Below are 26016 nucleotides of genomic sequence, written 5' to 3'. Positions count from 1 at the left end.
TTTCTTTCTTTCTTTCTTTTCCTTTTTTCTTTTCCTCCCCAAGGATGCACAGCAAGGCCATTTCTCATGGAAACCACTTATTCAAGACGTTCTGACATCTTAGCATAACAACTGGGTGACAATGGATAACCTTCATCCCTCCGCTCCCTCTAGGGGAGGAAAACACTCGGATGGAGCGAAGTTGATCCAATGGGGCCACACAAAAGATCTCTGCAAGACGGAAAGAAGGAAGGAAGGAAGTTAAACCAAAGTTGTCACTTTTGTCTCTCCCTCTCCTGACACTTTCAAATTTATATTGCTCACAGTTCATTCAATTAAAAGAACATTAGTAAAAAGTTCTTCGGCAGACAGGCTTGTAATCTTAGGAAGGGTGGTGCCGCATGAGAAGTTATTTCAGGCTCACTCATTTTCCTTTGCCACCTAAAATTCCCTAAACTTGTTGCCTTGCAAATTTAACATTCTTTACGTGTGTGTGTGTGTGTGTGTGTATTTGGTGGCAGTGCATAGCTTTAATTGAGTTAGGTTGATAATTCAAAGTTAAAAAGGTAAAGGTTCCCCTCGCACATGTGTGCCAGTCGTTCCCGACTCTAAGGGGCGGTGCTCATCTCCCTTTCAAAGCCGAAGAGCCAGCGCTCTCTGAAGATGTCTCCATGGTCATCTGGCCAGCATGACTCAATGCCAAAGGCTCACGGAATGCTGTTCCCTTCCCACCAAAGGTGGTCCCTATTTTTCTACTTGCATTTTTTTATGTGCTTTCGAACTGCTAGGTTGGCAGAAGCTGGGACAAGGAACGGGAGCTCACCCTGTTATATGGCAGCACTAGGGATTTGAACCGCTGAATTGCCGACCTGTCGATCAACAAGTTCAGCTTTTTAGCCACTGAGCCACTGATAATTCAGAGTTAACTCCATGGAAAATTCAAAGTTAAATCTGGGGGTGGGGGAAACCCTTAAGGCATTTCTATCAAAATGCCCAGATGGTACTAAATTGTAATTTTTATCTGGACAAAGAGGTAAATGTATTAAAAACAGAAGATGAGATAACAAATGCATTTGATTTGATTTAGACAGAATTAAATGTGTGCTTGTGGATGAATATGCATAATGTGTATACAGATATTCCTCGACCTACGACCACAATAAAGTCCACAATTTCTGTCGCTACATGTGACGTTTGTTAAGTGAGTTTTGCCCCATTTCTTGCTGCGGTTGTTAAGTGAATCACTGCAAGTCGTTAAGGGAGTCACACGACTGTGAAGTGAAGCCGGCTTCCCCATGGACTTTGCTTGTCAGAAGGTCAGTTCTCCTCTCTCAGCCCACTCTACCTCACAGGGTTGTTGTGGTGAAAATAGGAAACGGGAGGTGCGTTGGATATCTTCACTGCCTTGAGCTATTAGCAAAAATAATAAGGGTGTGATACACATAAATAAAATAAAAGTGATAGAATCAAGATCATGTGAAGTGTTAATACTACTTTACAATGCCTTGATAAGGCCACACTTGGAATACGGCATCCAGTTTTGGTCGCTACGATGTAAAAAAGATCTTGAGACTCTAGAAAGAGTGCAGAGAAGAGCAACAAAGAGGATTAGGGGACTGGAGGCTAAAACATACAAAGAACAATTGCAAGAACTGGATATGTCTAGTTTAATGAAACGAAGGACTAGGGGAGACATGATAGCAGTCTTCCAATATCTCAGGGGTGCCACAAAGAAGAGAGAGTCAAATTATTCTCCAAAGCACCTGAGGGTAGAACAAGAAGCAATGGGTGGAAACTAACCAAGGAGAGAAGCAACTTAGACCTAAGAAGAAATTTCCTGACAGTGAGAACAATTAATCAGTGGAACAACTTTCCTCCAGAGGTTGTAAATGCTCCAACACTGGAGGTTTTTAAGAAGATGTTGGATAACCATTTGTCTGAAGTGGTGTAGGGTTTCCTGCCTAAGCAGAGGGTTGGACTAGAAGACCTCCAAGGTCCCTTCCAACTCTGTTATTCTATTCTATTTCTAAAATAAATGAATATTTATCTCTTGGCCTTTTTTAATCTTCCACCTCGCCTTTAAACAAAAAAATCAAGAACAATTCACAGTCCACTAAAATTGTACATCCTTTTTTTTTTTTAGAAGATTAAAGACAGAAAAGGCAATTCTTTAGAATCTGTCCAATTACTACCAGCATGATGGTTTAATAAGAGCAAAGATGGAAGAGGTACACCATGAGATCACAGGCACAGTAGGCTCCAGAGTATCTGGTTACTGTAGGCTGTATAAAAAAATAATTGTTACTGTTATTATTTCAGCAGGAAAAACAAGAGCGGTATTACTAGCCACAGCTTGAAACCAACGCAACCCAATATTACATATATCTTGGGGAAAAAATGCTCTATTACTATTGTGGGAAAGGACTCTTTCTAAAAAAAAGATGTAGCTGTCAGTTTTCTTTTCCCCCATCTTTTTCCTTTTTCCTTTTACTATTTATCCATCATTTATAAAGAGCTTTGAGATATTGGGAAGTTATTATCCAAACATTTCACTAAGAAAGGGAAGAAGATTCAAACAAGATTCTCACAATCCGGGCCCACCAAATTCAATAGATGATTGAATGGAATTGAATAATCTTCGTTATTAATTTAACCATTTGGTTTCCAGTTCGACTTGATTTATAAAGAGCCACCTCAGGATTTTCTTCTGCTACCTCTGAAAAAAAAAATCTACGTTTTTGCTAAGAATGGCGCTAAACTGCAGCCTTGTTCACCTCTCATTTTCTTACATAGAAAAGAAAAGACACTCAGACTTTTCCTCTTAGGAGTTAGGAGTTGGCAAGATATAATCTTTAGAGTAGAGATTATTCTAAGTGGACTTTAGTGGATAGCCCCCTAAAACCTTCTGCAGATCGTCTTTCAAAAAATTTGTCGGAGTTCTTTAAGTTCATCATAAAACGGTTCTCCATAAAACCACAGTTCTTAAAATTCATCACAAAAAGCTCCTTGCGTTTAACGGACAAGCCCGTCACAAAGTGCAACGTGTGTGTTTCCACCGCAAACTCAATTACCTCGTGCAGGGAGTGCGTGAGCGTTTATCTAAGGGCGCCTTCAAATGACAAATCCAAAATCCCCAGTTAGAATCGAACGATCTGCAAAGTTGGAACGCTGAAACCTCAGACTCATTTTATGCAAAAGCACAGATTGGCTTTAAGCTGAAGGTCACATCAGGGTCATAGTTTTAAGTGGTTTTCAGGCTTGAAATGGCCATAAATGAAGACAATAGGAAGTCCGTGGTGAAGCTGAGGAATAATATTTAGATAATTGTGAGATCCTTCATCCGGGATTTCGGAAGAAGTTCAACTCGATTGAACTTGGGCTCAGCAGGAAGTCAGACTTGTGTTTGAAGAGGCCTTCTGGCCTTCGGAGACTTTGCCGGGGACTGAGAAGACAAGCATAAAGCATAAAGCATCTTCTCGACCTTGGTTCTGGAGAGAAAAAAAAAATCTATAGAGGAAACCAAACAATAAATAACCCAAATTATATTTATAACGGCTGTGGCAACCCACACATAGGCTATCGGCCTGGGAGAAGGAGTGGAGAATGTTTTCACAGTCATAACAACTTGAGGCCGTTTAATTCCAGCCTTTGCCAAAACACCCTTAGCGGATGTCCCTTCTGAGTGCATGTGCATTTAATTCGGTTGCTGCCATAAACATATATATATATATATATATATATATATATATATCCCCTCCCCCACAAAAGGACAGAGCCATGGCTATATAAAAGGACATAAAATGACACATCTTCCATCTTCCAGCAAATAAAAAAGCTATCAGCTCATAACAAGGCGGTGATAAAAGGTGCTGAGGCCAGTAAGATTAAGACTTTGTAATAAGGTTCGGGCGCCAAAACTGACAGCCATTTTCTTTTATATTTATCATGTCTTCACATAGGGGTGAGAAGCCATGGCTCCCTCCCATTGCCAGCCAGAATTTATGGCAGCACCATTATTAGGAGATTGAGCCAAAATGGGATCGAGGTCCATTTCCCCCCCCTCCCTCCCTCCCTTCCTCCCTCCCTCTCTTTTTTCTTTCTTCCTTTCTCTGGAGCACCACAATAGCCTCTTCCATTATGAAGCTGACAGCTTTGTCAGTGGCTTAGCACGGAGTCTTGTCGAGTACTTTAATATCATTAGCACTATTTTCTTAATGTGTCTGCTGTTTCCAACAGCCTGGAAAAAAAAATACCGTAGATCATCCCAAAAGGGGAGAGAAAAGACGTTATCTCACTCCTACAACCCTGCTTTGAAGTTCGCTAGTCAAGTGACTCTTTGGAGCAGGAGTGGATTCCTTCTTCCATTATTTTATTGCCATATCTGGAGAGTGAGGGGTGGGGAAGGGAGGAGGGAGCGTTTTAATCAAAATAATGGGCCCATTCCTCTTTATTGATTAACAAGTAAATATGTATAAATATGTAGTTAGGCTGGGTGACCATTTTAAGGGGGATATTGGAGACAATATCATTAATAGCTCCGCGGGCAACGTGAGTGGGTGTTTGTCTTGATGCTGCAGAATTGTGTCTACCTCCTTCCTTGTATTTAATTTTTTAAATATTTTTTTTACTAATATTGCTAAGGGTGTGCGCACATTACATGCACGGGGTCAAAGGTCACAGAGAATGAGCTGCATTCTCATTTGCCGAGTGCCCTGTCCGTTCAACCTTATCACCTGAAAGATATGCAAATGTGAAGTTCGTGACTGTGGTAACCTTCGATTATAATAACCACAGTCGTAGGCAATGGCATACATTTCTGGACATTGCTGGAGGGCCCATTAGGATGTATTTAATTGTAGGGAGCGAATAACTCTGCTTTTAGTACAATTGCTCCTGTTCTATATTTAGTACTATTGGTTTATAATTGTTATAATTGTTGAAGAGGGAGGGAGGGAAGGAGAAAGTAGAAGCAAAAAAAAAAAAGAGGGAAACGTAATGAGGGTGTTTGATGAGGGGGACTTCCAATGAGGGCAAATGGCAAGGAAGGAATAAAATTTATCAAGATGGGTATCACCCAGGGGTGAAATCCAGCAGGTTCTGACAGGTTCTGGAGAACCGGTAGTGGAAATTTTGAGTAGTTCGGAGAACTGGCAAATGCCATCTCTGGCTAGTCCCAGAGCGGGGTGGGAATGGAGATTTTGCAATATCCTTTCCTCAGGAGTGGGGAGGGAATGAGGATTTTGCAGTATCCTTCCCCTGGAGTGGGAAGGGAATGGAGAGCTTGCAGTTTGGGGCCAACCAAAGGTGGTATTTATTGGTTCTCTGAACTACTCAAAATTTCCACTACCAGTTCTCCAGAACCTGTCAGAACCTGCTGAATTTCACCCCTGATCTATAGGCAGTGGTGGGCTGCAACCGATTTAACAACCGGTTCTGTGAGTGCACACTTTGCGCCTAATGAGCTTGTGCGCAGTGTTCAAAATACAGCCATTTGAAGCTCAGCTGCTTACTTTCTAAGGCAGCCCTGGTAAGTAGAACAGCAGAGGCATGGAAAACAACTGTCCTGCATGAATCAGCTGATCCAGAAAGAAGGAAATATAGGACAGGATAGGGTGGGTGCAGGTGGGCGGGCCCAACTGCTGACCGTAACTACTGGTTCACTCAAACCAGCTGACTCCCACCCCGTCTATAGGGTGAGAGTGCAAAAATCCGGAGGGTAGACATGCCTATGCAAATGAAAACCCAATGGTTCACTCAAACCAGCTGACTCCCACCCCGTCTATAGGGTGAGAGTGCAAAAATCCGGAGGGTAGACATGCCTATGCAAAATGAAAACCCAAATGAAAATCCGGCACAAAGAATCAGGACCGCTTGTGAAGTTGCCGCATGGAAGGTTGTTTTTTTTTCTTTTTCCCAAGCCTATACACAAAGAATCTGATCAACCAAAGTTCCTCACAATATTGGCATCAGCTAATGGTCAATGGAATTCAGGAGGGGTTGGACTTGGAACGTTTGTGGGAACGCCACAACTCGAAACTGATGACGTGTTAAACTCCACCCTCCCAACTCTGCCTGCTGTTCTACACCGATTATTTTTACGTACATGCGACGCACATAAAAAGAGGCGGCACTTTGATTGTGTGGGCCAGAGCCACCATCTTGGCTTTTTGGATTCCTTCCGTGGAGAATGCTGCTTTCTCTCTCATGAAGCAAGGGCCCTTACTTGGTGTTTACTCATCAAAGCTTGAAAGGAAAGGGATCTCGTCGGCTTGGATGCCATGCAACGCATCTGCCACAAGAGCCCTGGTTAATTTCATGACATCCCCAAAGGATTTAATTAAGTAACCCTTCTGTGAAAGGGTGAACTCACCCTTGGCTTCCTTCCCAAAGAGAGAGCAGAGGCATGGAGCGGTTTTCTTAAAGTTCCTTTTCATGCGCCATACCGACGTTCAGAAGGTTATTGCTTTCATAATCACCCTCACCACATTCTTGCCTAGAAAAATAATCTGTTATATCCATCACACGTCTTACCTTCATGCTGGAAACAAACAAGTGCCAACAGAAGATGTTCATATTTGGAATCGACCCTGGTCTGTGTTTGCATTACGCAGGAGATTTAATGGACATTCTGATCCTTATGTTTGGACTATCACAGCCCAGTGTTTGGTTCAGATGGATATCTGCCGATGCCTTGACTTACGTTAGGCAAAGATTTATTTATTTATCCTTTTGTTTCCAATGGGTCTCATATGCTCTTGAGCAAGAGAAGGAGCCCTTAAGGTGGGCTTCAAGAAAAGTTAGGTTATTATGGGATGCTTCCCCCCTTCCCCCCACATTCCTTTTTGCTCTCACCCAGTGTTAAGGACGCTTAAGGTATTTCTTTCTTAAAAGTGTTTGAATGCCGCTTACATAGTTATTGTATGTTTTAGATATTTGCAATGTGAGAAGTTTTCTTACCATTGATGTGTCTTCTTCACAGAATAACAGAATTGGAAGGGACCTCAGAGGTCTTCTAGTCCAACCCCATGCTCAAGTGTTGGTGAAACTTTTCAGCACCGAGTGCTGAAACGGGAGAGCGCGCGGGTACGTGCGTGCCGGAAAACAAAAGACCAGCTGCCCAGTGCTCATGTGCATGCCGGGCTGCTGCTCTTCCAATTTTTGGTGCACGTATGCACACTGGCCACCTGGTGTTCCGGGTTCTGGCACGCATGTGCGCACAAAGACCAGTTGGGAAACTGGATGAGCAGCCATCCCCTCTTCTGGTTCCCAGCATGCGCTTGCGCACTGGCCAGCTGGTCTTCGAGTGCACATGTGCACCAGAAACCAAAACACCAGGTGGCCGGTGTTCCACACGCTGGCCAACGCGCTGGAACCCAGAAGAGCAATGGGCGATGGCTCGTGTGTCTGGAGAGATGGCTCTGTGTGCCAGTTCTGGCACGCATGCCATAGGTCCGCCATCATGGCCCTATACCATTCCAGACAAATGGCCGTTCAATCTCTTCTTAAAAACCTCCAGTGATGGAGTTGTTCCAGGATGGAGTGTTGTGGTTCTTTTCCATTTCCCAGACGGATTCAAAGACTGGATGTCCTTTCTATCATTGAGAGTTGTGTGGGTCTTCAGAGGGATGTGTGTTTGTGTGTCTTTGCTTCGATGGCGGCTTGAGCAAAAGGGCTCCCCCAAGACTGTGTTGTGAAATAGGAATAGCAAAACAATAGTTTCTAAGGCCAATGCAAAGACTCCACTTTGCCTATGCTGAGTGCTTTCGACGACCCTTATAATAGCCAGAAGAGCATCATGTCCAGGCAAAGTATCTTCCTCCAATAATTCTAGTCAATGGCTGGAAGTGTCAGAAGGGGTATCTGCAGAGGAGCTTTCTGATTTATTCAAGTGCTGGTTGATAGTGTTAAACTATCTCACAAAGGTCTACCTGTTGTTATTGTTTTTTTAAGAATATTCCATCAACTTTTCCCCTGTTTCATCAGGCATTTCAATGTCTTGCTGGCATGACAAAGGGCTTTATCTTTATTTTGCTCAGTTAAGCTGTAATTGTTATTGTGGATGAACTCACCATATCTAATTGCAAGAAAAGATCTCTTTATCTCGTTATCTCTTTCTCCCTCTCCCTCTCTCCCTCTCTCTCTCTCTCTGTATATCTATTATATGTATATCTATTCTCTCTCTCTCTCTCTCTCATCTATCTATATCTGTATCTGTATCTGTCTCTATCTATCTATCTATCGATCTATCGATCTATCATCTATCTTATGTATGTGTGTGTATGTATGTATGTATGTATGTATGTATGTATGTATCTATCTGTCTGTCTGTCTGTCTGTCTGTCTGTCTGTCTGTCTGTCTGTCTGTCTGTCTGTCTGTCTGTCTGTCTGTCTGTCTATCTATCTATCTATCTATCTATCTATCTATCTACCTACCTACCTACCTACCTACCTACCTACCTACCTACCTACCTACCTACCTACCTACCTATCTATCTATCTATCTATCTATCTATCTATCTATCTATCTATCTATCTATCTCTATGTTAAAAAAGATGTTGAAAGTTATGGAAAGAGTGCAGAGAAGACCAACATAAATAGGCTGAAGCATATGAAGAACGGTTGCAGGATTTGGGTTTTGCTAGTCTAGAGAAAAGAAGGACTAGAGGAGTCATGGTAGCAGTGTTGCAATATTTTAGGGTCTGCCACAAAGAAAAGAGGGTCAACCTATTCTCCAAGGCACCTAAAGGCAGGACAAGAAGCAATGGATGGAAAATAATCAAGGAGAGAAGCAACCTGGAACTAAGGAGGAATTTCCTGACAGTGAGAACAATTAATCAGTGGAACAACTTGCCTCCAGAAGTTGTGGGTGCTCCATCACTGGAGACTTTTAAGAAGGAACTGGACAGAAACTTGACTGGAATGGTATAGGATCTTCTGCTTGAGCAGGGGGTTGGATTAGCAGATCTCCAAGGTCCCTTCCAACCAGTGGTTAAATCAATTTTTTTTTTACTACCGGTTCTGTGGGCATGGCTTGGTAGGTGTGGCTTGATGGGCGTAGCAGGGGAGAGATACTATAAAATCTCCATTGCCTCCCCAGTCCTGGAGGAAGGATACTGCAAAATCCCCATTCCCTCCCCACTCCTGGAGAAGGATATTGCAAAATCTCCATTACCACCCCACCCTGGGGCCAGCCAGAGGTGGTATTTGCCAATTCTCCAAACTACTCAAGATTTCCGCTACTGGTTCTCCAGAACCTGTCAGAACCTGCTGAATTTCACCCCTGCTTCCAACCCTGTTATTCTGCTATTTAAAAACCAGGGCGTAAATAGAAGTTTCATCTTGCAAACAGGAAAGACATTGACTGCCTCGTTTTTTGCCATTAAACCCAGATTGGAAAAGCTGACAGGCTGCTCGGCAGTTCCAAAGCATCCGGAATACCTTCTTATGAGAAACCTGGAGGCCATGCAATTAGTGAAGATGCCAACCATTATCTGATTGCTCAGGTTTTTGGCTGTTGTGCGACTCTACCAGCGAAAAGCGAGTCTCCTGTAATGCAAGACCGGATGCTTCGGTTGTATTGACTTCTATGTCAGCAGCTCAGTCACAACAAACCTCACCAAATTTTCCCCGCCGTCCTTCATGTCCAGGCAGCCTTCCTTGTGAAAATGAAGCTGTCTTGTTTTCGACTTCATAAATCACTGTCAAGCCAAAGAGAGATGAGAGAAATGAGTACAGATTTCTCAGATTATGACTCCTGGAAATGACGCTATTAACTCTACAGAGAACCACTTGATTTTCATAAGCCCTGTTGACTTAGCAGAACTGAGACCTCGGTGAGTCTCGGCGGAGGGAGACAGTAATTGGAAATCAACATGCAAATCTTCTCACCTTTCCAGTCCTCCCCACTTGTGTTCCTCTTTTATCTTTTCTGCATTCAAGATATTTTTTTACACTCATGAAAATCCCCAAAGTAGAGCCATGTCACCACAGTTATGGAGCTTCTTCTGCCCAGGAATTTCATGACTGGTTATATTTTATGTCTGGGTTGCTTTTCCTCTCCACCTCTTTAATTGCTAAGTGCAGAAGTGGCTTTCGCATAATTTAACAACTGGTTTGCCTGGAATTGAACATGTGAGCACGCACATGCACATGCTTGCTTCATGCTTTGCGCGCATGTGCACTGCGTCAAAAACATGACGATTGTATAAGATGCAATAGCGCCAGAACGGGTAGGCAGGCCCAACCATTGGCTGTAACTATTGATTTGCTCAAACTGGTCCGAATTGGCTGAATCCCACCCCTGGCTAAGTGCCTTATCAATTAAATCTAAATCATCAGATCTGGAAACAGAAGTAGATTATGTATTTAATTGTTATAATTTTATTATACTTTGGAATTGTACTTTGGTTGTAATATTTGTTGTAGTTACCTAATATTAATTTTGGATCATAAGAAAGATAATTAATTCTCCTTGAAGAAGGACTGAAATTACAGATTGGGGTGAGGCCTGACTACTCTGCTATAGAGGAATTGGTGAAGGTTGGACCAGGAATGGTTTGCCTCTGGAAGTTGTGGATGGTCCTTCATTGGAGGTTTCCAAGAAGACATGGAAACCTCCAATGTTTGGAGGTTTGTCTTGGATGCAATAGGACCTCCTGCCTTTACTTTTCAAGGGGTTTGACTAGAAGACCCCAAGGTTCCTTCCCACCCTATGATTCTAAGTCTAAGATCTTCAGGATCATAGTACTAAATCTTGGACCTCTAAATGCAGTTCTCTTGTCTACTTGTCATAGAATTACGATTACTGCTAAGCCGTTGAAGGCAGCTGTGACAAATCAAACCCAACTCGACCACATGTGTTGCTCTCCACTTTCTCCAACAATAAAGTAAACTCAAAGAAAAGTTGGATATTATTTTTCAAGAATTCCTGAGGACAAAGCAAAAAAGAGAAGCTTCTAATGCAGGGGAAGTAATATTTCAAAAAAAGAAGAATAAGAAGTCAGAACTCATTGTAGCATTGAAGATTTTGTTTGGCATTTGTGCTGTTGAAACTGAGAATTCCAAGGTTGGGTTTTTCTCTTTCTCTGATGTTATCTCACAGATGTCCCAAAAGTGCTTTTTCAAAGGACAACTGGATTTTCTTTGTTTTGCTTGAAGGCATTTTGCTTCTCATCTCATCCCAGAAGCTTTTTTGGGGGCAGACCTTCTTGGATGAGAAGCAAAATGTCTTCCAGCAAATCAAAGGAAGTCCCATTTCCTTTTGGAAAACTGCCTTTGGGACAAGCATGACCTGGATGACTGAGAATCTCCATAGACATTTATTTCACAGATAAATTTTGGGATTCAGCAAGGGGGACAAGACTAAAGAACATAGGCAAAACTACAAGGCTTCGTCAAGTAGATCAATCCAGATAGGAGGACTGCTAATCAAACACCTGCAATTATGAAGGAGGAGTAGTCCAAGGGCTCAGTGGCTAAGGCACTGAGCTTGTCGATCGAGAGGTCGGCGGTTCGAATCCCTAGTGCTGCGTAACGGGGTGAGCTCCCGTGACTTGTCCCAGCTTCTGTCAACCTAGCAGTTTGAAAGCAAGTAAAAAATGCAAGTAGAAAAATTGGGACCACCTTTGGTGGGAAGGTAACAGTGTTCTGTGCGCCTTTGGCATTGAGTCTTGCCGGCCATATGATCACGGAGACGTCTTTGGACAGTGCTGGCTCTTCGGCTTTGAAACGGGGATGAGCACCGCCCCCTAGAGTCGGGAACAACTAGCACATATGTGCGAGGGGAACCTTTACCTTTACCTAGTAGTCCAATACATCTAGAGGACATTATGCAAATGTCCCAAGTTCAACAATTTCAGGCCTGACATGATTCTAGAGATTTTTTGGAAGATATTATACATCTTCAAATTTAATCATAACTTCCATTGGAACCGGCAGCTCAAATTGGTCAGTCAGTTTGATGATTTGATAGATGGGAAAAGAGCAATTTATTTCTTTTTTTACTCAGATTGTGAAATCTGATTGTGGATCATAGGCAACAATTCCAAGTACCAGGAACGGTTTGCCTCTGGAAGTTGTGGGTGGTCCATCATTGGAGTTTTCCAAGAAGACATGGAAACCTCCAACGTCCAATTCCAACTACAAATTTGAGACAAACCAAATTGGGGGACCTGAATTAAAAAAAAAAATCAAAGAATCTATTCAAACCAAGGCTGCCATACAGATGATACTATTTACCCAAGACTAAATATTTCACTGGGCATATTTTTTTGAAGAGAAATTAATAAGATTACTATAAATAGTTTATAGTATGTTTAACAGAGGCTAGGGATGATCCATGCTTTGATTGTTGTTTTATTGTTTGAATTTTACGCACTGCATTGATCATCTTTCAGAACATGGTAGAAAATTGTTTATAGATTATATACCATGAATGTTATTTATTTTAAGTTCTATCAGCATGTGCCTATGAAGAAAAAACAACAACAAATCAGCAGTTTTTGTTATCGTATATAATTTCCCTAATCTTTTTCTAACATATTTTCCCCTATTATGCAGAGTTTTGTCAGCAATTATCTCTGCTGTTCACTGGGGATATTGATCTCTCCCCATTTCTAACACCTGTTTTCCCAGTACATCTTTTCTTCATATCAACATTGTCCAGTTGCAGCGTTTTCACAGGCCCTCCTCAAATATTTGTACCTTAAGGTGACTGCAGCCAAGAAATTAAAAGACACTAGCTCCTGGGGAGGAAAGCTATGGCAAACTTAGACAGCGTACTAAAAAGCAGAGACATCACCCTGCCAACGAAAGTGCATATAGTCAAGGCTAGAGTTTTCCCAGTTGCAATGTATGGCTGTGAAAGTTAGACCATAAGGAAGGCTGAGTGCCAAAGAATTGAGGCCTTTGAACTCTGGTGCTGGAGAAGACTCCTGCGAGTCCCTTGGACCGCAAGGCGAACAAACAAGTCAGTCCTAGAGGAGATCAACCCTGACTGCTCTTTAGAAGGCCAGATCCTGAAGATGAAACTCAAATACTTTGGCCACCTAATGAGAAGGAAGGACTCACTGGAGAAGGGCCTAATTCTGGGAAAGATTGAGGGAAAAAGAAGAATGGGACGACAGAGAACGAGTGGCTGGATGGAGTCCCTGAAGCAGTCGGCATGAGTTTAAATGGACTCCAGAGGATGATAGAGGACAGGAAGGCCTGGAGGAATATTGTCCATGGGGTTGCGATGGGTCAGACATGACTTCGCAACTAACAACAAAAGGTGCTTTTGGGAGAAATGTCCATCTGGGTTCAGTGCCAAGTGGGGAGAAAGACACTGGAAATACGGACACTGCTTGAAAAGATGGTTTAATGGTGGACAGGACCACATGGTTTGAGGTACTGGGAGAAAAAGCACATGGGTGAGATAGATAGATTTATACCCTCTGTTGGGCTTTGAATTTGAGCTTGTATTCTGATTGGTTGTCGGACTCCCATGTAGCCATGCAGGGGTGACTTTGTAAGTTGTCTTTGGAGTCCCAAGCTTGGTTGAGCCTTGCTGGGTGATGTTGTAATGAAAGGGCTTTGGGCAATTCCTACTCTGGCTCTGCCTGAAGGAGGTAGATCTTTGTTATGTAGAATAGACTGCCCCAGGCCTTAAAGGCCCATTGACAAAGGTGTGGGGGGGAGGGCTGAATTTCTGCCTCCCTTTTAGGGGAAATATTCTGCCCTTTTAAAATTTCCCCAAATATTTCATTTTCCTAGGAGAGGGGTGGGTATTAACTTCCTACAGTGCAAAACTTGAAATCCAAGAATTATTTTGAGATATTGCTTCCAACTTCCATGACTTTTCAGCTCATTTAACTAACTCTTCTGGGAAGAAATAATTGTGGAAAAGTCCCTCAACGTGACTCATTTAGCTCAATAGCAATGCAAAGTTTTATATCACAAAAGTCATACATTGTGTTAATGTCAATCAAAGGTACAGGGAAGAAAAATATCAAATTGGATTCCTCAAAGGCTAGTGAGTAATCGGAGCTTCTTATCTCTTTATTCCCTAGAGGGACAAAGTTACAAGTCTTTATATTCCTTTTTTTTTCCTTCTGCATTTGAGTTGTTAAAAGTTGTGATTAACCCCGGAGCGAACGGGATCTCCCTAGTTAAGCAATCCTTTTAAGTTTGATGTCCTCTGACATTTCTTCTTTAAGTTCAATTTAACATTTCAGTTTAAGTTCAGAGAAGAACAACTAAGATGATCAAAGACCTGGAGACTAAAACATATGAAGAACGGTTGCAGGATTGGGGTTTGGCTAATCTAGAGAAAAGAAGGACTAAGGGGGAGATGATAGCAGTACTCCAATATTTATGGGGCTGCCACAAAGAAGAGGGGGTCAACTTATTTTCCAAAACACCAGAAGGTAAGAGAAGAAATAATGGATGGAAGCTAACCAAAGGAGAGATGCAACCTGGAATTAAGGAGAAACTTCCTAACAGTGAGGACGATTAATCAATGGAACGGCTTGCCTTCAGACGTTATGGGTGCTTCATCACTGTAGGTTTTGAAGAAGAGATTGGACAACCATTTATCTGACATGGTATAGGGTTTCCTGCCTGAGCAGGGGGTTGGACTAGAAGACCTCCAGGGTCCCTCCCAGTTGAACATAGTTTAGATCAGTGGTAGTCAACCTGGTCCCTACCGCCCGCTAAGTGGACGTTCCAGCTTTCATGGTGGGCGGTAGGGGTTTTATCCGATACTGAAGCACTTTCCTTTTTTTTTAATTTAATTGACTTTTTAAAAAAATTTCATAGCATTATTTAAAAAACATTTTCATTAGGTTTTCATAAAATTCCCTGTGACTATTTAAATTTCTGAAAATATACTATTTGTATCGCCCGCGCATAAGTTTAGTTCACGTTACGTAAGTGAAACTAAATGGCGCTGTAGTGCGACCGCAAACAGAAGAGCCTCGTCCCAGAATAGCTCGTGCATTTCCCCCCCCACACCACCCAGCTGTAAGAGACAAGCAGTGCTGGTAGCTGATGTCTCCTCCCCCAAACCCAATCTACAATGTGCGAGAGGCAGTCGACGATACACGGCGCATTACTGTGGAACCAGTGGGCGGTTAGAAAATTTTACTACTAACAAAGGTACAAAAGTGGGTGGTAGGTATAAAAAGGTCGACTACCCTGGGTATAGGGTTTCTTGCCTGAGCAGGGGGTTGGACTAGAAGACCTCCAGGGTCCCTTCCAGTTGAACATAGTTTAGATACAAAGAACCTCCATTGGGTGCTTCTGAGCTTTTTCCTGGGAATCTGCAAATGTCCCCTACCTTTCGCCTTACACCGGACACTCTTCCTCCTTTTTCTCCTCCCCAAACACGTTTAACAATTCGAACAATGGATGTTAACCTTTGTCACTTTCCTTTTTGGCGGTTGTTGTTTTATTATTCGTCTCTGCTTCCACTACCGACTCCGCGCAGAGGGCTTTGAGCTAATTATGTTCCGTGTGCGGCAGCCAAGACTCCGGTTGCTTCATGCTGACATTCAGATACATCTGGGCCTGCTAACAATTACAAATGCTCTCAGCAAACATTAAAGGAAAAAGGAAAAAGAGCTTACGTTTTCAATGTGAAACAGCATGCTTTATGGCTCGCATAATGGTCAGATAAATACAATGGACTCACATCTCTTTGAGGGTTTCCCCTCCCCTTGGAGACATTTGGCAAAGATCCCTTTAGATCAGGAGACCATCAAACTGAGAGAGAAGCCAGAAACTTGTTTGTTTATTTGTTGATTTAGTAAAGAATTGCCAGATTTAGCCAAGGTATCTTAGCCAAGGCCTAAATAAAAGAAAAAGTCTTGACTTCATTCTCTTGGTGGTCCTGTTAGGATAACAACTTTCTGCAAATAAGAGAAGAACAGGAGTTGGAAGGGACCTCGGAGGTTTTCTACTCCAACTGGCCCTGCTCAGGCAGGAAACCCGATACCATTTCAGACAAATGGTTGTCCAATCTCTTCTTAAAAACCTCCAGTGATGGAGCATCCAAATTTCTGGAGGCAAGCCATTCCACTGATTAATTGTTCTCACTGCCAGGAAATTTCTCCTTATTTTGAGTATGGATCTCAGAATACGGAATACAGTATAACAGAGTTGGAAGAAACCTTAGAGGTCTTCTAGTCCAACCCACTGCCCAAGGCAGGAGACCTTATATCATCTCAGATAAATGGTTGTTGAACCTCTTCTTGGAAACTGTTCTTCATATGTTTTTTTTTTCAAATTGAATATTGGTACTCGGAAGACTTGAAATGATAGAAAGTAGTTTAAGAGAGAGAAGAAAGAAAGAGAGAGAGAGAGACAGAAAGGAAGCAAGAAAGAGAGAGAAATTCAGAAAGAGAGAGAGAAGGAAAGAGAGAGAGAGAAAGAGAGAGAGAAAGGAAAGAAGGAAGGAAAGAAAGAAGACGGGGAGGGAGGAAGAGAGGGAGGGAGGGAGGGAGGAAGGAAGGAAGGAAGGAAGGAAGGAAGGAAGGAAGGAAGGAAGGAAGGAAGGAAGGAAGGAAGGAAGGACCTAAAACTCCAAACCTAGCAATCTGACTCTATTTCTTGATAAACATAGAAATGCCAGTGTTTTTCTCTATCTGCATAATATTGTACCTTTAATCAGTCTCCTTGCCATTTATGTAGATTGTAGAGAGTTCTTTCTGAAGATTTCAGTCTCCTGATTATTTGAATCTTCGTCATATACTTGGCCTGATCCTCGGCGAACCAGACTGCCAACAGCATCAGACCAACCCAGGACAAATATCTAAATGTTTACCACATGACCATAAGTAAGTAAGATGAGATAGCAGTCATTTTGTGAGCTCAAGGAAATCTTACAAAGAGACTGGCTTGTTTTAAAATTATGTTGACCTTGATACAAAAGCAGTTCTTTGAATAATCCAATATCTGAGCTTGTGTGTCTAATATAAGGTGTTTTTTTTTAATATATATAATCCAATATCTGAAGACATTAGAAACAAGAGGGTTAGTAGTTCAAAATAATTTTTTTTCAAAGATCTTGGTTTTAGGAACTTAATGGTGCAACTTATATTTAAGTCCTGATGAAATGTCTCAGGATCCTGTGCTTTAGTAAATTTAATGTCTGGTTAAATTTCGATTTGCAAGAAAAGAGACAGAGCGAAAGTGCGGAATAATGCATTGCAAGAAATTTGAGCACACCGGAGCTTTTTCTTAGATTCCGCATGAAAAATAACAGGTAGATATGTACCCTGCCAATAAAAGTGCGTATAGTCAAGGCGATGGTTTTTCCAGTGCAATGTATGGCTGTGAAAGTTGGACCATAAGGAAGGCTGAGCGCCAAAGAATTGAGGCCTTCGAACTCTGGTCCTGGAGAAGACTCTTGCGAGTCCCTTGGACTGCAAGGCGATCCAACCGGTCAGTCCTAGAGATCAACTCTGAGTGCTCTTTAGAAGGCCAGAAGGCCAGTAACTACCGGTACTCAAAATTTCCGCTACCGGTTCTCCAGAACTGGTCAGAACCTGCCGAAACTGACCTCTGGGATGCATGTATGCCCATGAATGCATATTTCAAAAGAATTTCAGAATCCTGGCATTATATAACCGGGGGGGGGGGGATTATGATTCGAATTTATTGCCAAATAAATCAAAGAAGGAATTAAGCATTTTGACCTCATAGAGTTCTGCAACCACAATCCAGGGAAAGCAAGGAGAAATTAAAGATCCCCCCCCCTCTTTTACTAGATTTCTCCAATTGGCCATTTCATAGAACTGAGGACTTATATACTCTTTCTGTGTTATCATTATCAGCAGACCGACATCTTTCCTTAGTAAACAGTTGTTCAGTCATAAAAACTGAGTGGCACGGATAAGTTTAACCTGGCAAATTTCCCTGAATTTCGTGTTTACATCTCCTGAAGTATATCTTTGTCAAATGGCTGCAAGGCTGTTTTACAATCTCCCGTTTCTTTGGCAGGACAACAGACACTTTTCCTATCATGTTTGCAAATACGTAACCCACTTAGCTGTCATTCTTTCTTTCTTTTTTTCGTTTGAAGTGAAAAAAAAAATCATATCCAACTTGTGCGTAGAGTTAGTTCTCCATCACAGCACTATTGGGTCTCCTATTCTGCAATATGTTGAAGAAGAGATGTTTTAAGGGAGTCATGGGCTTTCAGGAAATATCTTACAGAAATTTTTTTTTCATTTATGCGGAAAGAATTACCGTATTTTTCAGAGTATAAGATGCACCTTTTCCCAAAAAAAAAGAGGGTGAAAATCTGGGTGCATCTTATACTCTGAATGTAGCCCCGCCCAGCTTCTCAAACGGGGGTTTTAGAGGCTGAAAAAAACATCAGAAACAGAGCTTCAGAAAAAGAGCCCCAAACGGAGCTTAGAAAAAAAGCCCCAAATAGAACTTCCAAAAAAAGCCCCCAAACAGAGCTTCCGAAAAGAAGCTCCCAAACAGAGTTTCAGAGGCTTTTTTTCTGAAGCTCTGTTTTGGAGGTAGAAAAAAGTTTTTTTCTGAAATGGAGTTTCAGAGGCAGGAAAAAAGAACAAAAAACAACAACAACAACAACAACAACAACAAAACAAGGCAGAGAGCTCACAACCAAGGAACCTGTTGCTAAAATTCACCTCTGGGAACAACTGATTGGGGGTATTCCGGGCGGCCGATCCACCTGCCAATCAGCTTTTTTCATATTTTCCTCCCCAAAAACGAAGGTGTGCCTTATACTCTGAAAAATACAGTAATTGTGTGGCTGTGCTTTTTGCCTGAAGGATGGCATAGAATTTTGTTTGGTTGGCAACTGGAGAAGAAACTTAGTGGATTTGCACTTCCTACTTCAGTCTACCATTGAAATCAAGACATCCTTCCATATTCACGATTCTCAGAATATTGTAGTGGCAATGTTCTCAACAGGCCAAAAACTGCATACCAAATAAAGTATCTTCTCTTTTTCCTTTTTTTTTTTTTTTGCAGAGACATTTGACAATAGGAAACTGTGAACAAGAGCTCCTTATATAAAATGTGGGGCGAAATGCTTCTTTTTAGGAGGAAAGTACATGGAAATCTACCTGAATTTTGATCCACAAAAAAAAAAAAATTGTAAATAAGCCTCAAACGGATGTAGAAACAAGATGAAATGCATTTTTAATATTAGAAAATTTGAAACGGAGAGAGACAATCTGAGTCTCTTGCATTTGGGCACATATACTCACAGCTACAAAACAGAGAGAGAGAGAGAGAGAAAGAGAGAGAGAGAAGAAAGAAAATATAAGTTCTTTTCTTTTCTTTTCTTTCCTGGAAACCTAGCTTCCTGCATTCTCAGGGGTTATAAAAATGGGAATCATTTTTATTGGCAATCCACTGGAATAGTGCTGAGACAAATGGAAACTTGAAGATAAGGATCCTCGGAGGTGAAAACATACAGCTGTTGGGAATTGCCAGAGATTCTGGCCAATAAAGGAAGTTGAGGTTTTTTTCCAGGCCTGAAGTGAATTATTAGCCAAGACGGGTGTTGTATATTTATGCAAGGGTGCAACAAGGGAGTTTCAACGCCCGTATATTGCTGAAAGAGCATCATTCAGATCCATGCTAAGACAAAAGGTGGAAATGAAGGCATGTCCTGAGTGAAGAAAGGCTCATGACAGTATAATAACATTTCAAAGAAGGGGGGGTGTTGGTGGTGTGCTGGGCCGTGGGTAGGCCTCCGAATGAGGAAATGATCAAGATGCCTTGTCAAGCTTTTTTTGAGAGAGAGACAGAAAGAGAGAGAGAGAGAGAGAAGAAAAAGAGAGAGGGAGAGGGAAGGGGCAAGGGAAACAAAATCCAGATAAACACAGGCTCCCCTTCACTATAGTGGCCTCAGCGAGAGTCCTTGGGAAGAATAGCGATTTATCTTTCCAAGAAATGCATACGCAATTACTCGCAAACTTCATCAGCAGAGTAGCAAACCAGAGATCGGCCTGCCAAAAATCTTAAGAAATGCATACATCACGGCACGTATTATAATTTTGATTCCGAGGCACTACTCTGTTTATCGGTCTAAGGCAATCTCCAAAGCTGATTGCATGCACCAGAAAGCGTTTGAAGTTCAAGGAACATCCAGATTTTGAAAGCAGTTGTGATTTTAGAGAGATATGTAGTGCCAAACATTTAAAAAAAACAAAAAACCGTTGCTTCGTCATGGCTTTGTTAAGGTTCCCACCTCTGACTCCTTTATTATTTTCATGAGTTATCTTCCTGCAAACAACGGTCAATAGGTAGTCGTAGAAAAAGAAGAGAAACCATTCTGACAGCATTAAAACTATCTTTGGTGAATCATTCCTTCAAGCCAGAAAAATCTGGAAGCTCAGAGATGGGATGTGAATACATTCGAAAATTACCTACTGCAAAGAATAATATTTTCTAGCATGCAGAAAAAGTCATTGGTATGTTTTTCCCCCCCCTTTCAGTTCTTGTTCTTTCAAAGAAGAAGGATTTTGAGAAATTCTCATAAACGAAGGGTGGTCTGACTGAAGTTATTTGTTGACAGACTGGCCAAAAGAGATGTGTAACAGTCGTTCTCCGGTGCAAAATATTCTTTTGGTGATCTCACATCCCTCGGCTCCTTAGATTGAAAAAACCACACACACACACACACACACACACACACACACACACACACTTCTCCATACCAAAGGGTGTGTGGGGGGGGAATCAAAGAAAGATAATCAGGAAGGAAATCCTCTTAGGGACTTTTTTCAGATTAGAAACCGTAGTCAGCTAAGGAGATGCTGAACGGCAGAAAAATATGCTACAGAAAATGCCGTGCTGAGAAGGGAGTTGCTCCACTTCTTGAATCGTTTTGGTTGCCGTGTCCTGCAGTTTTCAGTTCTACCAAATCTGAGGGGGAAAAGAAAGCTGACCAAAAGAAGGCTGTATCTCAAACCACTGGATTTCAAATTCAGAATAACAAGCATTGGAAGGGACCCTGGAGGTCTTCTAAACCAACCCCCTGCTGAAGCAGGAGACCCTTTACCATTCTAGACAAGTGGCTGTCCAATCTCTTCTTAAAAGCCTTCAATGATGGAGAACCTACAATTTCTGTTCCACTGCTTTAATTGTTCTTCTCACTATCAGTAAAATTTCTCCTTAGTCCTAGTCTGCTTCTCTCCTTGATTAGTTTCCACCCGTTGCTTCTTGTCCTGCCTTCAGGTGCTCTGGCAAATAGATTGACCCCTTTTTCTTTGTGATAGCCCCTCAAATATTGAAATCTTGCTATTTAGTGCTATTGGTGCAATTCTGGTCTAGACACTGTCCATAAATTAGTCCTGTCAATTCCCGTTTTTTAAAGGTATAAATTCATATCCTAATCTGTGCTCAAAATCTTTTGTTGACTTTCATCCACAAAAATTGTGTGTTTTTTTTAATTTTGTCACAACAGTATATACAATCATCAACATAAACAATAACCCATCATGAGAGAGAAAGTATATATAAGTAAAAGTATAAGTAAAAGTATGCACATAATACTATAATGAAGAGAACAATAGGACAGGAACGGTAGGCACATTTGTGCTCTTATGCACGCCCCTTATGGTCCTCTTAGGAATGGGGTGAGGTCAATAGTAGACAGTTTTTGGTTGAAGATTTTGGGGTTTTGAGTAGAGACTATAGAGTCAGGTAGTGAGTTCCAAGCGTTAACAACTCTGTTACAAAAGTCATATTTTCTGCAATCAAGTTTGAAGCGGTTGACATTAAGATTGAATCTATTGTTTGCTCTTGTATTGTTGCGATTGAAGCTGAAGTAGTCTTTTACAGGAAGGATATTACAATAGATGATTCTGTGTGTGTTAAACACAGATCATGTCGAAGTCGGCAGAGTTCTAAGTTTTCTAAACTCAGGATTTCAAGCCTGGTGGTATAAGGTATTTTGTTGTTTTCGGAGGAGTGAAAAACTCTTCTAGTAAAATATTTCTGTATATAAAATATTTTGTATATGAAACTGCACACATTTCAGGTGGGAAATAGGTTGCCACTTTAGCCATTACTGGCTAAATAATGGCTATCGGTTTTAAAAGAAATGTTGGATTAATTTTGGAATCCTCTGGACAACTTGTATTTTGGGACGTTGTATGGTTGAACCTGACTTGATTGATAGTCCTCATAATTAAGTCTGGGACTTGCTGACTTAAGCCAATCTATTTAGCAGTCTGTTCAGGGTTTTGCTATTGTCAATGATTGTTCTTATTAAAATAGCATACACAGTATTTTAGGAAAGCTAATTACATATGCATAGATATTAATATGGTCCATTCTCTCTAGTATATTGCATATTTAATTCATTTCATCATCTATTAGCTTTTGAACATTCCCGAGACTCTGTTTTTAAAGTGAGAGGCAGAATAATATTTGTTGCTGCAATATTTTCCCCCTACCTATGTGTTCTATTTTAGGTCATAGATTTACAGTATGCTTTTATACTTTTATATTTTGAATATTATTGTTATGAGATGGTTTGAGAAGCGTAATCTGAAAAGCATTCAACAAAAATAGTAACTGTAGAAATAAAATGGAGTGTGCATAGGCTTTGCAGCTGGGATTTCAAATGTACAAGTAATATCCACAACACGGACTGCAACAGTAAAATATTCCACAATATATATTTAGCCAATCATCAGAGTGCCTTTATTTATAAAGGATATTTGAAAAATAAAATATATTTACAGAATGGAGTTAAAATAGAGTTAAGAACAAAAGCTAATTAGATGTTTATCTTTCTGTTTTTAACTAAATATCAAAATAATCCTTTTTGGAACATTTGTCTGTAACATATATTATATACACAATTTCCCACTGATAATTGTATGACTGAAACTACATACAATTTTCCCACTAATATATGAAAGACTAGGAATAAAAACATTGATAAGTTAATGTGGAAGCTTTCTATAAAAAGCAATTTTTAAAAAATCATTGCCATGAAATACAGCTATTGTTGCATGTGTGCATACCACAGAGCGTAAACCTTTTTCAAAACTTGGGATTTACTTTTGAGTAAATGTGGCTTGAACTGTGTGCAGGCAAGTCATTGTTGCTCACGATGGACATCTGTTTATAAACAACAACAACAACAACAACAAAAAAGAACAAAAAGCTCTAAGACAAATGAAAATATTAAAGTTTAAAAAACAAAAACACTGCAGTTTGCATTCAGGATCTAGAGCAAATGTCCTTTTTAATTGTCTGTCTTAGTTAAACAGATTCAGCTTCCGATAATAATAATAATAATAAAAAGCCAACCACAAGACAGTGCACAATGTATCCCAAATAATTTTAGAATTCTTTAGTTTTCCTCTTCCCAATTCCAGGATCTGAGTTTTTTTAACTCAGCGAGCTTTCCGATGGACAGAGCTTGAAAGCCAAACTACTTTTTTGAACGGATGGATGAATCAGTTTCCTTTTTACTTAACTTACCAACATTATTATCCTTTATACATTTTTAAAAAAAAAAGGCAGGTTAGGGAGGACGGGGGAAGGGAGGTAAAGTTCTTGCATTAGTCCTTTTAGTTGCAAGGAAATTACAAAATGCTTCCTTGCCGACTAAGCAATTTCTGCAGTCTGCTGGGACATCCATCTTCGTAATGAGTCTTGTTTATAACCCGACACCACATTCTAGTCACCTACCCTGTTTACGTCTTTGGCCCCTTTAATTAAGAGGAGAACCAGTTAAAAGAAAAGTAAGAAGAAATATTAATACGATCTGATTAATTCAGCTAGCAGGAGGTTAGGGGGGACCAAGGTTATTATAACTTATAAAGGCAGCACAAGTAAAGCTTCGTTCATTTGTAATTTTATTAGGCGGAGCAAATTAGCGAGTTTGCATGGCAGTGACAAAAGACTCTTCCTTATTCTCACTTACCCCCTGCTGAAAGAGCCAGGAGCCGAAAGTTAGGCCCAATATTAAGCAAATGAGACCTGATAAATCTCAGACACGCATCTAATGAGGCCCTCCAGATACAGAACTGTGCTAATTTGAAAAGATTAGCTGGACTTTCTCTCTCTCCTTTCCCTTTCCCTCCCTCCTAGTTTATCCGAGAAGTCCAGTGAACTCAAAAAGTGACAATTCCAAGAAAAAGCAACCAAAGAGAAAAGGAGATTCAGGGACAAAAAAGTTTTAAGTTTGGGAAAGAAGGGCAGTTTAGGGAAATTAGAAACATGACCACAGATTAGGCAGCACAGTTAGTAAGTGATTCCCAGAATTGGTACTTGATTCATTGATTCAAGAGGGCTGTGGAAATATCTACAGACCCCTCACATCCTGGACATAAATTGTTTCAACTTCTACTCTCAAAACGATGCTATAGGGCACTGCACAGCAGAACAACTAGACACAAAGACAGTTTTTTCCTGAATGCCATCACTCTGCTAAACAACTAATTCCCAAAACACTGTAAAATAATTTACCAAGACTGTATTACTATTATTCTTCTCTTCCTTACTTACTCTTCCCACTTATTACTATAACTTGTATCTTTCAATTTATATTGTTTTTACTTGTTTCCTAGTACGATTTGATAGCTTATTAGTAACCTTGACTATCACTAAGTGTTGTATCTTTTTATTCTTGATGAATGTATTTTATTCTCTGTATGTACACTGAGACCATATACACCTAAGACAAATTCCTTGTGTGTCCAATCACACTTGGCCAATGAAGAATTCTATTCTATTCTATTCTATTCTATTCTATTCTATTCTATTGAGAGGAAGAGGAGAAGGACTTTTTCAGATGTAGCATTTTTCTGCTTATTATCTCTGGTTTGCAAAATCAGTGTGGATAAGACTCAAATGCAACAGCCAAATAATGAATTCGTTTTTCATATTCCATGAACATGTACACAAAGCGGAACGATGTACTATGTATCATGTAAAAGTGTGCAGAGTCACGGGCATTTTTAAAGAGAATTGTACATGACACACCGACATCAGGAGAAAATATGGGGAGAAAAAAAATCATGGCTTAGTGAAAGTTGCTTGTGAAGGGGTTTCACACACTAATGTTCATATCGAAAGAGACACATTAGCATTGCCCATATATTTTCATGCATGATTTGTTGAAAAAGCATGTAGACTCATTCACTGAACTGATCTAAGGTTGGAAAAAATGAGAAACTGAACAAAATAATAATGGAGGTGTATATTTTCCAACAGAAAGGTAAGATCTGAAAGTCAATTCTTGAATCCACAGCACAATAATGTTATTTATTTTATCAGATGTCTCCTATTTAGCACCTTTCAGCCACTGTATATTGAGTCTACCAGTCCCAGAATTCTTCAGCCAACAAGGGAGTTATGAGAATTACAAGTCCAAGACATCTGGAAGGATGAACCACTTTGGAGAAAGTTGTGTTAAGCTCTTTTTATTATTATTAAATCTCTCCTATGCCACAGTTCATGAGAAGTTCAGATGCTAAGAGAATAACACGGATAGTTCAGCATGAACTATGATCTACAGTTCAACGGGTGGCCTTGGACTTCATTAATTGTTTATATATTTCAAGGTTAAAATGTTTAATTGATTGTTCAATAAATTATCACTTTACAGATCTGGCTGCTCTCTTGAACAACACTCCAGTAGTTGCGTTAACATGGAGATATAAATGATGTCCTCTCAATAGGATAAACACTATTCCCAAAGTATGGTAGGTGTGGCAATTAGGTTATTGATTTTAGGTAAATGTCTTGTTAATTATGCAAGGGGCTTCATGTCTTCTGTTAATTAACTTACTCCTTCAAAAAAAAATCAATAAGGAATAGTCCATGAGGAGAAAAAAAAAACACTGACTCCATGGACCTCAGGCCAGAGGGAGAAAAACTCTTGCTTGTCTCTATTGAAATGGGCATCTTTCCCATTTTAAGAAGATAAATGGCAACAGATTGTAACAGACCTTGATGCAGCTATAGACCACGCAAAGTTGAATGTGCATGTTTCTAAACTGAGGGAAGTTAAGTCTCACGTATGTTAATGGCTATCCAAGTTCCTC

At 40.6% G+C, this 26016-nt stretch overlaps 2 long non-coding RNA genes across 3 annotated transcripts; one reads left to right on the top strand and one right to left on the bottom strand.

Annotated features, from left to right (window-relative positions):
• Nucleotides 1-2302: 2302 nt before the first annotated feature.
• LOC131184837 (uncharacterized) lies at nt 2303-16778 on the bottom strand. 2 transcript variants are annotated; one of them, XR_009152038.1, is made up of 5 exons: nt 16619-16778; nt 15297-15529; nt 9598-9678; nt 6350-6472; nt 2303-3467 (listed from the first exon to the last, which is right to left on the bottom strand). It is a non-coding gene; the product is annotated as an uncharacterized LOC131184837 (long non-coding RNA). The 2 variants fall into 2 exon arrangements; XR_009152039.1 differs by lacking the exon at nt 6350-6472 and having other exon boundaries at nt 15376-15526; nt 16619-16741.
• Nucleotides 15019-25487, top strand: LOC131184840 (uncharacterized). The gene is made up of 3 exons (XR_009152042.1): nt 15019-15115; nt 16649-16794; nt 25247-25487. It is a non-coding gene; the product is annotated as an uncharacterized LOC131184840 (long non-coding RNA).
• The last annotated feature ends 529 nt before the right edge of the window (nt 25488-26016 follow it).

Source organism: Ahaetulla prasina, chromosome 13, assembly GCF_028640845.1.
Source record: "Ahaetulla prasina isolate Xishuangbanna chromosome 13, ASM2864084v1, whole genome shotgun sequence".
Lineage (NCBI taxonomy): Eukaryota > Metazoa > Chordata > Lepidosauria > Squamata > Colubridae > Ahaetulla > Ahaetulla prasina.
The sequence above is the reverse complement of the archived record's forward strand: the minus strand, read 5'-3'. Positions and strand labels throughout refer to the sequence as shown.